The sequence below is a fragment of the Gymnogyps californianus genome, chromosome 3, assembly GCF_018139145.2.
Source record: "Gymnogyps californianus isolate 813 chromosome 3, ASM1813914v2, whole genome shotgun sequence".
Lineage (NCBI taxonomy): Eukaryota > Metazoa > Chordata > Aves > Accipitriformes > Cathartidae > Gymnogyps > Gymnogyps californianus.
The window spans coordinates 127,503,558-127,516,389 of NC_059473.1; the positions used below are offsets into that span (position 1 = coordinate 127,503,558).

The following is a 12,832-nucleotide window of genomic DNA, read 5'->3' on the forward strand; positions in this document are numbered from 1 at the left end:
AAACTAGGGCTGATCAGGTAGTTCAGACTCCAGGTACTGAAGTAAACTTAACTACTTTTTATTTCACCCTTTAAAAAAAAAAAAAAAGATGAATAGTCAGTTTAATGGAAATGACCTAAACCAAAACTTAAAGCTCTCCAGGAAGTAAAAAAGCAGCCTCACTTACAAATCCTTATTTAGAAAACTTTATGCCTCATGCTATTTTCTTTAGTACTATCTGGAGTAGCATGTGGGTCTGCTTTAGAGATCTTCCTGTTCCCCGCAAGGAGCAGACTGAGTGTTTGGTGTGCTGGGCAAAGGAGGGTGCCAGCCTGGGTGACACTGATCTGCTTTAGAAACAGAGCGACTCACATGACAACTCTTGAACTGCTGTTCCCATAGCTTAATTCTTGAGTCCTTGCTCATATATATTTCCCAGAAAGGCACAGGTGTATTTGCTGAGATAGGGAACAATTGTCCATATGTACTACAAAGTATTTATACTTCCAAGAGCAAAGAAAAAGGGAGGGGAAAAGAGGATTGGATGTGCCAGTTCATCTATTTTGGAATTAAATAGCCATCCTGAATTTGACTTAATTATGTTTTCCGCTCCACTTCGCCAGTTTAATACAGCAATCCATCTGCTTTGCAGGAAATATTCAAGGGCCCAAGTGTAGAAATTCTGCTGTCGATAATAACATCTTCCACTCAAGTTGTGGACAACACAAAGGTTGTTTGCTTTTTGGAAATATGAGTTTGTCTGAAAGTAAGGAAACCAAATATACTCATTTAGCTCTTAGGGAGGTGACAAAAGTGCGGTTTACTTCCCGCCCTGATGATGTGCTTTGCTTTAGGGCAGTGCTACATTCGGTCAGATCAAAGGTTTACCAGCCTTAGGGCAGCATCAGTATTGTGTTAAATACTGTTAATCCATCAAAGGCATATTCACAAACAGTAACGGCACTTGTCAGCCCCTTGTGCACACCCAAGGATAGAAATGCAGTTGTCTGTACTGGTGGTCACGCTGATGGCAAAGCACAAGTCCAGCAAACATCCAGGCCGTGGTGAACCTTTTTAGCAATTCAGAGTGCTCTTTTTGGGACAGAGCCTTAGGCAGGAGGCCAGATGTGGTGTGAAAGATCCAGTCTCTGGCTGGCCTGGCCAGATTTTGGGCAGAACGGCCAAAAAAAAAAAAAAGCAGAACAGAAATGCCATGGTGCCATATAATCCTTCTCAACCTCAAGTCCTTCTTTTAGAGTTGATTTGGGGATTTAGCCTGAGCTGATAGGAAGTTCTTTTCTTCTCTAAAAGAGCTGCTGCTGAGCATCAGGACAGCGCAAACTCCTCAGTACCTTAAATCCTAAAAGATGTTTGTGGGAGCAGTCAGATGTGAAACTCGATTTCTCTGGTTCAATTATCCACCTTACTGACAGAGCCACACTTGGATGCTGTGTAGCGGTCTTTCCCCTTAAAGGTTAGATTGATATAATAAAGCTTTATTTAGGCTAAGACCTAGAAGGTTGTCAGTTCTTAAGCAATTCAGTTCCAGTTAGTGCCAGTAATGTATTTGTGGCTGGATTGGGCTTCTGGTAAGTCATAGCCTGTGACAAGATGGACTTAACACAAATCAGCATTTACTAGAGGAAAAACCATGTTAGAGAAGGTACAAAAGCTGTCAGATGAGTGTGTTGCTCACCAGCTTTGAGTCCTCTTACGTGGAGGTTCTGGCAGGAAACGGTGGCAAAGCCTTTGACAGCAGGTTGCAGCAATTTCCCTGTCCTTGCTTGCCTTCAGACAGCAGGCAGCTGCAAGACTCTTGGGTTGGCAAAACGGTGTGTACGTTTGCAGGCAGGACTTGGGCTCTCCTGTTAGCACGTGCGTCAAGGCATTTGAGTTTTTTGAATTGTTTCTCAATGCAATTTGCTTTTAATAAACAAAATTGCAAATTTGTTTGGTAGCAAACTGTTTCCACAAACCGCATAATCTTTAAACTCTGGCAGTTTTGACTGCAGTGTGTGTTTTGTTTTTTTTTTAATTCAGCATCTGTTGCCTCAAATCCTTAGATATATCTAACTTTTAAAAATCTCTGATTTCCAGAAAGAAAATAGTTTTAGAAGTGACAACTTACTTTCCTACAGACGTGCTGAAAGGAGGCAGAGAGAACGGGGAGCCCAGCTAGTGTCCAGCAGTCATTTTTCTGTTTGGCCGCGCAGCCAGTCCACCTCCCTTTCGCTTTAATGATTCCTGGCAGAGGCTGCCCCTTGGCCAGCTGCTTGGGAGGGAGCTGGAGGGCATGTTGAAAGAGTTTAGAGGACTCAAAGCGCTGGTACTGTTGTGGAGGATTTGGAATTGCAGGGAAGAAGGGTGGCAGTTGAGATGAGCGTGGAAAAAACAGGAACACTGATTTCTGCTGCGTGCAGGACAATTTGACTATTTTTTGGACAAGGCTAGGTCTTTCATAAGATGGAGAGTTTATTGTAGCAATACAGAAACCTGGGGTGATACTGGCTGATTATCTTGCCTGTATTTCTATTATCCTAGTATTCAAGTAGTTTTAATCATGAGATTTTTAAAGGTCAACCAAGGATCAGTACTCAGAGGTGTGAGTTTTGGAGACCTAGGGCATCCTGAAGCTAGAACTATACTTTTCGCGTGATCTGTCATCCTAATTTTCTTGATTTGCCTGTTTTGACAGGCTGCCCTAATCCTGTGAGATCCTTCCCTACCTACAGGTCACTGCTTGCAAAATGTGAAAATAAAATACATGTGGATAAACACTCGATGAATTGGCAGCGTAACCATATCTGGCTCTAAGATTTGCCCAACATCCTATATTGCCTTATGTCTGTTGGCAATGTAGCTTGGGGAAGCCTGAGCATGTTGTAACACTTATACTTTCAAATGAGGCTTTGAAGATGCATGGGATAATGGTGTTAACCCAAGCAACACCAGCTGTGAACGTTCCCTAAACTTGAGTGCATGGGATAGGTGGGCACCAAGAGTTAGCAACAGAGAATCACATTTGTTTGATGATAAGTAGCTTTTTAAATCAAAATTGTTAACTTGTCATTGGATTTCATTAATCTCCTTGGGTACGTTAAAATCAGTGTAAGAGTATCTGAAGAGTTAGCATCTTTGAAAAGTATCTTTGGTAGCCTTTTCATAGCCGTGAATGTTTTGTTTTTCTTGGATTTTATAGGGGACACTGTGTAAAATACTAGCTTGTGAACCTCTGTCCAAACACAGTGACTTTTTTGCCCTAATACTAATTAAGCAAGGAAATATGTCTAAACACTAGCTCAATCTCAGTGAAAATGAAAACAGACATGGTGTTCTGGCTGCTTTTATTTCAAGTATTCACGGAATTTCTAACATTAACCAAAACAAACTCTTAAACCACTTGGGGGGGGGGGGGGGGAAGTATAGAAGCCAAAGCCCCCTTTTCACTAGTCATATTTGGGCTAGAGATAAGTCTGTCATGAACAGTTTGGTTTCAAGTTCTAGCTGGCCTCCAGGCAGTGGTTTACGCTTCTTGTTGGCAAGTCAGTCCTTCCAAATTCCTTGCAAGATACTCTGAGCATCCAGCTCAGAGCATCCTCGAGGAGGGAACTTCCTTCCAGACAAGGAGATGGTTATGTGAAGAGGGCTGGAGCTGCTCAGTCTGACTTGTATTAGCTTGTAATCAGCTTATTTTGTATTTATTGTATTTATTGTGTTTAGCTTGTATCAGCTTGTATAAATGAGCTGCCAGCATTGTAACTTTAGGCTTCTGTAAGGTTTCTTAACCAGCTTCCTGTATTTCTCCTCTCTTGCTAACTGCAAATCAGAAGCCTGCTGTATTTCTGTGGTTAGCTTGTCCTCTGTGAGTCTGGTAATGTGAACAGTCTGTCTTCCTGAGTGATGAGGAGAACTACGGTGATACTGATTTGCCCTCGCCTGGAAAGAAAACACGGGGCTTTTGGCTTCTGTGTAGTTCAGAGCAGTGTCGCCTTTGTATCACTCCTTTGTATGACTCCTCCAGTGCTATGAAATGAGGATCTCGCCTGAGTGGGGAAAAACTCTATACTTGGTCACTCTCTTGCAAGAGGAGAGAGGATGAATTTAAAAGGCAAACAGCTCTCTCGTTGCCTTCTCAAATACGAGCAAAGGTTGGGCTGGAGTCTGGACTTAGGTGGTAACTGTAGGAAGAGGGAAGCTGCGTGCTGCTAGAGGATATTCTTGCATCTCAGACTGAGTTAAGGACCAACAAAGTGATCTCTCCTCGTTCTTGGGAGAAGGCTTTGCCACTAAAATATTTCCCAGCTGTTCTTCAGTGCTTTGATTTCCTTATCTGCTGCAGAGCCAGGAAGTAAGATGGGGTTGGGGAAGCTAAGTTGCATGCTCCTCCATGCCTTGATTCTCAGGGAAGTTGTTCCTTAAACAGCTTGATGCTAGGAAATTCTTCCTCCAACATAACTCCCCTCCAAAAAATGAACAAACCCAACACCCCCCACAGGGTAGGGGTGGAAGGGCGGCTTTCAAAAGGATGCAGGGTTCTTAAATTATTTTGAAAAGGATGAAGTTGGTATTGGATCCCACTGACGCTGGGTGTAAGGACAGATTATCTCTTACAAAGAGTTTCCTCTCCCTATTAAAATCTGCCCCTATCAAAACTGTTAGACTTTCCTCTTTGTAAAAGCTGCTCTTTAAAGCCATGATGGGTCTACAATAAAAGGCTCTCCCAGGCAAAAAAAATCTCATCTAGGTGAAGAGACTTAAATTGATAACCAGTGAAAAATATATTTCTCATTTCTCTATCTTAAAAAATATTAGGAAAATGGGGAAACTGAAACTATCCAGCAATGGAAGAGACATGCATCCTGCATCTGGCAGAGAGCAGGCAAGCCTTGCTGCTGGCTAGCTGTGTTGCATGTGGAGTCTGAGCCATGCCCTTCCCCCTGCCTGGAAGGGCAGCTGTACAAAACTCAGCATGAAGATTTGCTGCTCTGAGTCTACTGTGAGACTGCAAATCTTGGATTTGAGTCTGCTAATATGGTTTTACCTCCCAAAAAGCAGATCATGGAATCATAGAATGGTTTGGGTTGGAAGGGACCTTCAAGATCATCTAGTTCCAACCGCCCTGCCATGGGCAGGGACACCTTCCACCAGGCCAGGTTGCTCAAAGCCCCATCCAACCCGGCCTTGAACACTTCCAGGGATGGGGCATCCACAGCCTCTCTGGGCAACCTGTGCCAGTGCCTCACCACCCTCACAGTGAAGAACTTCTTCCTTGCATCTCATCTAAATCTCCCCTCTTTCAGTTTAAAGCCATTACCCCTTGTCCTGTCACTACCTGCCCTTGTGAAAAGTCCCTCTCCGGCTTTCTTGTAGGCCCCTTTAGGTACTGGCAGGCTGCTATAAGGTCTCCCTGGAGCCTTCTCTTCTCCAGGCTGAACAACCCCAACTCTCTCAGCCTGTCCTCACAGCAGAGCTGCTCCAGCCCTCGGATCATCTTTGTGGCCTCCTCTGGCCCCGCTCCAACAGGTCCGTGTCTTTCCTGTCCCGAGGACCCCAGAGCTGGACGCAGTGCTGCAGGGGGGGTCTCAGGAGAGCAGAGTCGAGGGGCAGAATCCCCTCCCTCGCCCTGCTGGCCACGCTTCTTTTGATGCAGCCCAGGATAGGGTTGGCTTTCTGCGCTGCGAGCGCACATTGCCGGGTCATACACAGTTTTTCAGATCTTATGATAACTCACTTCCTCTGTAGGTTCTCCAGTTCTTCAGTGTTTTCACAAATCCAGAGGATATTACGTGTAGACTGAATCCTTCAGCAAACTTCTTAATGGCTCTGGACACTTCTATTTGCTTTCAGAAAATGAAGCATTTTCATCAGCTCGGTCTGGTTCTGATCATGGCCTTATAGTTGAAGAACATATATAGGCCATTGTCCACCTTTTAGACATGCTTAACTAATATACAGAATTATCTTGGTAGAATATTTGATAATCCATTTAATAATTTCTTGTGGAGTAAGCGTGTCCAGAGTTTTGCCTTCATCCTTGATGTCTATAGTCAAAGTGCTAAGGAAACAACTTCTTGCTACGCAGTCTGCTTGCTGTCTCTTTTTAATGAATATCTGCACATTGGCAGCTTGAAATTGTCTCTCTATTGAAGATGATATATTTTTTACTGACGAGCTAGCTATTACACAGAGCTCAAATTTTGATGAAGGAAATCGGCACAGGCCAGAGCAGCCTTCATGGTATTGCTCTTAAAATGGCTTCAGGCCACTTGACATGCTGACGAGCTCATCTTTAGTGTTTCCTTGGGGTCCTGTTATCATCTGAGCTGTTGGCTGAAAAACCCCTGGTCAGGCAGGACCCGAGAGGGCAAGGGTCTTGAGGTAGCGATGGGACCTGCTGCAGGCTTGCGTTTTCAGCTCGCTGGTGCTGCCTCCTGATTCCTCGCGACAGCAGGAAGCCGGGAACCTGGGAAGTAACGTGCTGAAGCGAGACAGCTAATCTGAAGCTTATTTTCCTGCCACTGCTGTGTTGGGAGCCTGGCGGGAGTAGGGTAGAGGAGGTGGGAACAGCTGGGAGGACCTGCCAGAAGTGCTTCAGGATGGCCCTACGGCAAAGCATCCTCAGATGGATGAGGACACTTGGGTTCCTGTAGCGCTCTCTGACCTTGGCTAACCATATAGCTGCTTGAATACAAATTAAGCACACCAATAAATTTTTTCTAGTGGCAAAGACTGTAATATGTAGCATCTTCCTGCTGTGCGAGCAGGCTTTTCTGTGCATGCGTTGTGTTGACCAGTCAGTGCTCCGTATGGGAGGTGTTTGGAGGCATGAGCAGCAAGCTCAGTACTCTGTGGGACTTGTCCTCAAGGGAACTGCAGGGACAAATCAGCCAGAGAACTCCTTTCAGTTTATACCACCTGTGCTCATATAGCCTTCCCTGAAGGCTGCTGTCTGCATCCCAGGACAAGATGAATTATTTTGGTGACAGCAGCTGATGCCTAGGCATCACAGCCCCTCGCCTGCCCTGTGCTGCAGGACCCCGTGGGGACGGGGTGCTGGAAGGAGTTGTCCTTACTGGTCATCGAGGGTTTGGCAGGCAGCAGATTTGGCATGCTTGGTTTGTTTACAGTGTTAATTTATTCAAATAAAGCTTTTCACAACTTCTTAAAATAATATTTAGGATCAAATTTGCCTGGTGATGGCTGTGGCATCCCACAGTGAGGAGGTCAGGTAACATAACGTTTGCCAAAAAACCACCTTTCTGTATAGACTGGTCTAGAGTATTTGAAACTACTCATTGCTTTGGCAGTCCGTAGTTAACCACACCAGGAACCTTCTCCTGCTTGAGCTCTTTGTATGGCAGTATGTTTAAAAGCTGCTATATCCAAACCTGCTTTTCACAATCTGGTGGTTGGCATGTCTGGTGAGCATTCACTTCTATCAATAGCTTCTATAAAATGGAGCCAGACTCTTTGTGGAGGTACACAGCGCTGGACTGAGAGGCAATGGAGCACAAATTGCGAGGTGGGAAATTCTGAATAGAATATGAGGGGAAAAAATTTTTTTCACCGTAAGGGTGATAAAACACTAGAGCAGGACCAGGGAGCGTTGTGTGACCTCCGCTTCTGGAGATATTTAGGGTTGGACTGGACAAAGCCCTGAGACACCTGATGTAGTTGCTCCTGCTTTGAGCTGGAGGTTGGACTGGTGACCTCCGGAGGTTGCTCCCAATCTAAATGACTCTAAGTCACAGTTCCCAGCCTCGTTCCTCAGCATAGTGGCCTTTTGGCTTCAGTGCCTCTTGTAAGATCGTGAGTCACTGCAATACCTCGAAGCCTTAATAGGCTTATTTGTGGACAGGGAGTACAGTTAAAAGGGCTGCTTCTAGTATGGGCAGCTGGCGTACAATATGTCAAACAAGTCATATTCTGTTAGTACAAAACAGCTTCGGTTTTCCCCCCTTTCATGGTGTGAAGTTGCAGATTGTGAGCTGGCTTGGAAGGCGCTGTAGCTAGCTGAAGCCATCAGCTGACAAACATTTAAAAACTTTACACATTCTTTAATCCACAGCTGCTTTAAAGGTAATCTTCAAATGAGCTGCAACACCTTGAGTTCATGTCTCATGGATTTGATACTGATAATGTTGAGTGTGTATGGGGGGGATAGGACAGGGGCATCCATGCTTCCTACTTAAGAACCACCAGGGTTGGGTTACCTCAAATATCCCGTTAGATTTTTTTTTTTTCATTTTGCTGGAAGATGGATATTATAAAATGTCCATAAAAGTATTACTAACCTCTTGGAGTTGTCACGTGTAAGACTTCTTACTCACAGCTGGGATTCTGGGCCTGTTTCCTGATCTTTTGCCCATGGGAAAGGAGCATTTGTTGGAAGCAGGTGCCTTAGGGCCAGCCTTACAGGCATGCACATCTTAATTGCAAGACTCTTCTTCAGTTTTGCTCTATTAATTACTGTAAGCCTTCAGGAGAAGGGGCTGGCAGCAGCAAAGGCCAATAAATGCTGGTAGTGTAAGTTCTTGCAATTTTTTCCCTTTAGTCAGCTGAAAGTTGGACTTGGGTTTTTCTGGAGAAAATAAACAGTTATCAACTTAACTTTTTTAACTGAAGACCACCAGAACATGATATTCTCTCTGAGACCTTCATCATGTCTTTAAGTGGAATTTGTGTGTGAAGTCTCTGGTGTAAAGTACAGGTTAAAGCTGGTTTTGGTCAAACGGCTGTCAAGTATTAGTCATAGTGACAGTGACAGATTAGTATTTAACGAGGTTAGCGGTATGTTCAGCGAATGTTTCTTCTGGATGTTCAGGATTTTCTCCTGTGAACCAGGCAGGGGCTCCCTACCAGGACTTTTCCTGAAATGAGGAGGAGCTGGAGATGCAGCTTCTACCCCTCGAACACTTTCTCCTGGCACCACCAGCTCCAGGCCACCTTGTCTTTTGGTTCTTTATCATGAACCTTTGTCTGCAGATAGTGCCCATACTTCATGGGGAGCCTGGTTGGTTCCGCTGTAGACCACAGAATGAAATGCTGATCTTCTTGAGGGACACCCTGGGTCGGGCAAACCCTCACAGGGCCAGTTTCTTTTTTGCTTCATTAGTATTAATTCATCTAAAAGTTGAAGTAGCCACAGGTTTCTGTACCACTCAGTGTCTGTGCAGAAGTGTGGAGACTAGTTAGTGGATGCCATAAACGATACACGTAGAGAAAAATGTCGGTTTGAAAAATAATAGTTCAAAGAGAATGGTTATGGAGAAAGATCATGTTGTTGCCATTAGCAGGGAGTGTTAAATACATTCATTATATGTAGGAGAAACTCTGACTAGGTGACTCGTTCCATATTGCTTATATAAAGGTATCAAATCCACAACTAACGAAATATTCCACTTCTCTAATCCTAACTGAGACTGCGGTAGTAGCAGTTTTTGCTGTCTCCTCAAAATAAAGTTACACATTGGTTTTCATCATGTGAAAGAGTGTATTAGCTGTTGCCAGGAGAAATGTGGGGTGTAATACTCTACTCATGAACACTGCAGGGATCTAACAGGTTGACTCTCTTCTAGAAAACGCTAGAGCCCACGTCTCAAAAAATACCTAGACTTAGGATTTATCTTCAGTATGAACTGGCTCGTGGTTCTGTAGCAGAAATACAAAGTGGGGGGAACCCAAAAACGTTGAAATTTTAACTCTGTGCCCCAAAAGCCTTAGAGAAAGGTACTCCTTTCTGGTTTCCTCCTTTAAAATCAGAAGTGGTAGTTTCTGCATAGTCCCTCAAGGATGTGAACAGCCCACGAACAGGTCTCTTATCTGTGGATGCTGTGTTAAGGTGGAGCTAATCAAGTGCTGTAAACCTGAAGGTATTGCTTACACCTGCAAACCATGTCTAAGAAAGTCAGAGGACTTGTACAAGGGTTTTTAATCTTATCCAGGACTCAGCATATGATATCAGAGTTTACTGATGTTCCTGCAGGTCAGATTCAGTTGTCATGATAGACCATTAATTAAAGCTATAAATAAAGTCCAAGTTCAGTGTGTGCCCAAGAGCTTTATAGTGTCCTCCAGGCTGATCTTCATCCCCGAGTGCCTCCTGGGCCCTCTGTTAGCCCTGTGGTCTAAGTGCGGCTCCATCTGAACTCGCTGTGATCGCCGGCTGCACTCGCGTTGTTTTGATCTTGCACAAATTCCCATGAACTTCGAGTGCTGGTGTGTTAAAATTGGCTTTATAGCATGAAACGTTTTACCTGCCCCCAGCGCCACTACTGTGGAAATATTTAAATGAGGCCAGTGGTGTATTAGTTTGCATTATTAATGACTTGGCGAGACCATGGATTACCCATGGAGGTGATGAAGCAGTCCGTGCTCGTTCCTGCACCATAACTATAGGCTTCATTAAGCTGCTAGCAGTCTGTCTCGCTCCTCTGGGTTGCAGGGCTGCTGTTTTACCCAGAGTTGTGAGCTGTGAGTAGTGCTGAGGGTGTGTGAAAGAATAAGTAAATTCCTATACCGCTGTCTGCCTGCATGTGAGATTTCCAAAGGGTCCCCCTGCCTTCTGTTAAAAACTTCATTAACTGGTGAAGGTTGAAAATAATGCATTTGGGAGTTGCCTGGGGTTGGCAGCTGTATGCCAGCTTCTTTGAAAATAGACTGAAAAAATCTGACAGGTCTACTCCATCTTCCTCCCCTGTGTCTGTTTGATGTAACCTGGTCTTAGTATTACTGCAGATCTGCCTGAAACTTTTTAAATTTGGTTCTGGTGGATGGGGGGGAGGGTTCATATTAATGATTAGACAATTGTTTTGCTCAAGTTTTTAAAGGGGTGTTTCTCTCCTTTTTTTGGGTTGCACTCCAACTCCAGAAGGTAAGAACCACTGCTGATTGTTCTAAAGCTACTCTTCTCTATTAACGCAAGCTGCAAAAGCCTTAATTAAAAGAGCAACTGCTTGTTTCACACAGACTTAGAAACCAAGTAATGGTAGTATATGTGGTGTCAATGCTTCTGTTACCTTAATCTACCTTTCCTGCATGCCGTTTGCATTAGCGCTTCAGTGCGATGCAAACTTGAAATCTTAATCTGTGTGTAAAGTCTGTGGAAAATGTCAGGCTAATAGCATGTGAATGCTTAGTGTCTTACAAATTAACCCTGCTGTCTGCAAATCTGAATTTGTGGGGAGGGGGATGCTTGATTTGCATGATGTATTTTTGTGCATCTTTTGTCTCGGGGACGTTTGGCACTGCATATTGGGTGAAGCAAAATTTAACACGTAAAATAAGCTGCTTTTCTAAATCATGAATGTGTTTAACAAGCTTGAAGTTGGTACAGTGGTGTCTGCTTACAATATCTCTCTGCTCTGACACTTCCATAGATCTGAAACTATTGTTTTTTTAAAAACATCGTATTTTAATATACTAATAAACAAAAAGCTATTTGTGTGAATGTCTGATTCAAATGGAAAGTGGGGAAGAAGGGGATGCTCAAAAGAACAAAATGAGAAAAACCCTCACCCTTAAACACAGTCCAGGCCGTTTGGGCGTTTTTATCCAGTTACATCAATGTGCAGTGACGGTGTGAAATGAAGACACTCGCTGCTGGATGCGCTTTATATTAAGCCTCCGTTTAGAGCAGAGGGCAATAATTAACTCTTCCCTGGTGCTGAGGTTGCTGGGTGCTGGGTGCTATGGTGTGAAACCAGTGAGTTCCGAGCGGTGTTTCTGTGCCCAGCAGCGTGAGCAGATGCCCCTCTGTCTGCAGGATCCCCTGGAGCCCAAAGGTGGTGGTCTTGCTCTGGAGAGGGTCCTGCGGTAGGAGGCTGCAAGGGATCTGCTGGGTCCACCATGCTGAAGACAATGCTGGTGTGCACACATGGAGAAATACTGTAAACTCTGCTAACCGAATTAAAAATGGAGCTTTAATATAAAGTAACCTTTTGATAGATAAATACACCTTGCGTGACGCTCTGAGGGCAAGGGTTTTAAGTTCGAATACATCACAATTGAAAAATTTCAATCCAGTGTCCTAGCCACATGTGACCGAACACAAGTGATTTGGTCACGCTTTGTTTTCAAGTCAGAACAAGTCAGCTCGGTCCCTGAGGTCTCAGGAGCCAGGCTGATGGGAAGGGATGCTGCAGTGGGATTGAAAGTGTGGGAAGAAACGCTCCACCTCCTTCCTCCCCTTCAACAGGCAGCTGCTCGAAGTCGAGAGTCCTCCCCTTAACCTTGTGCACATTTACCACTCTCAAAACCCTCTTTTGCTGCTCAGTCTGAAGAAACTTTGAATTTAATGTGGAGTTTAGAATGCCATGATTTAATGATGGCTTAAATTTGGCAATTCTCAGAAGGAAAATTTGGTATGTACGTGTCTGTCTGAAATGTCAAGTAGCTTAGAGAAATGCTCGGAGGGGTGAGAGCTCAGAATATGTATTTCTTCTCATGCCATTGACTGGCCTTACAATGACCTCTTAACTACAAAAATTATTATTACACTGTTTAAGCCCTTTCAGCAGTCCAACAAAATAAGTAAAGACTGTGCCCATTCTGCAGGCAGAGGGACTGTCACTTGCTGGAGATCACTTTGAGATCAGTTTTCTAACTCATTAATGAAATGAAAGTGCGGATATGGAAAATGCTAATTTTCAGAATAGAATAAATATTTAGAAGTTGCCAAAAACCCTTGTTCAGTCAACAATGTAAAAAATACAGTTTATGTAGCAGTCACAGGTTTGTAAGTATAAACAGGTTTATAAATTCCAGTAATTCTGTTCAATTTGTTGTTTTTAGCTGACAAGCTGGTATTAAAAGGGAATAATTACTAAACCACCATTTTCAGTGGAAGGCACTG

The 12,832-nt window shown here is 44.0% G+C and overlaps 1 protein-coding gene across 1 annotated transcript in view; it reads left to right on the plus strand.

The window, feature by feature from the left end:
* The window catches only part of ASXL2 (ASXL transcriptional regulator 2), a 126,763-nt gene that overhangs the window by 34,528 nt on the left and 79,403 nt on the right, over window positions 1-12,832 (plus strand). The gene's annotated exons all lie outside the window — the stretch shown is intronic.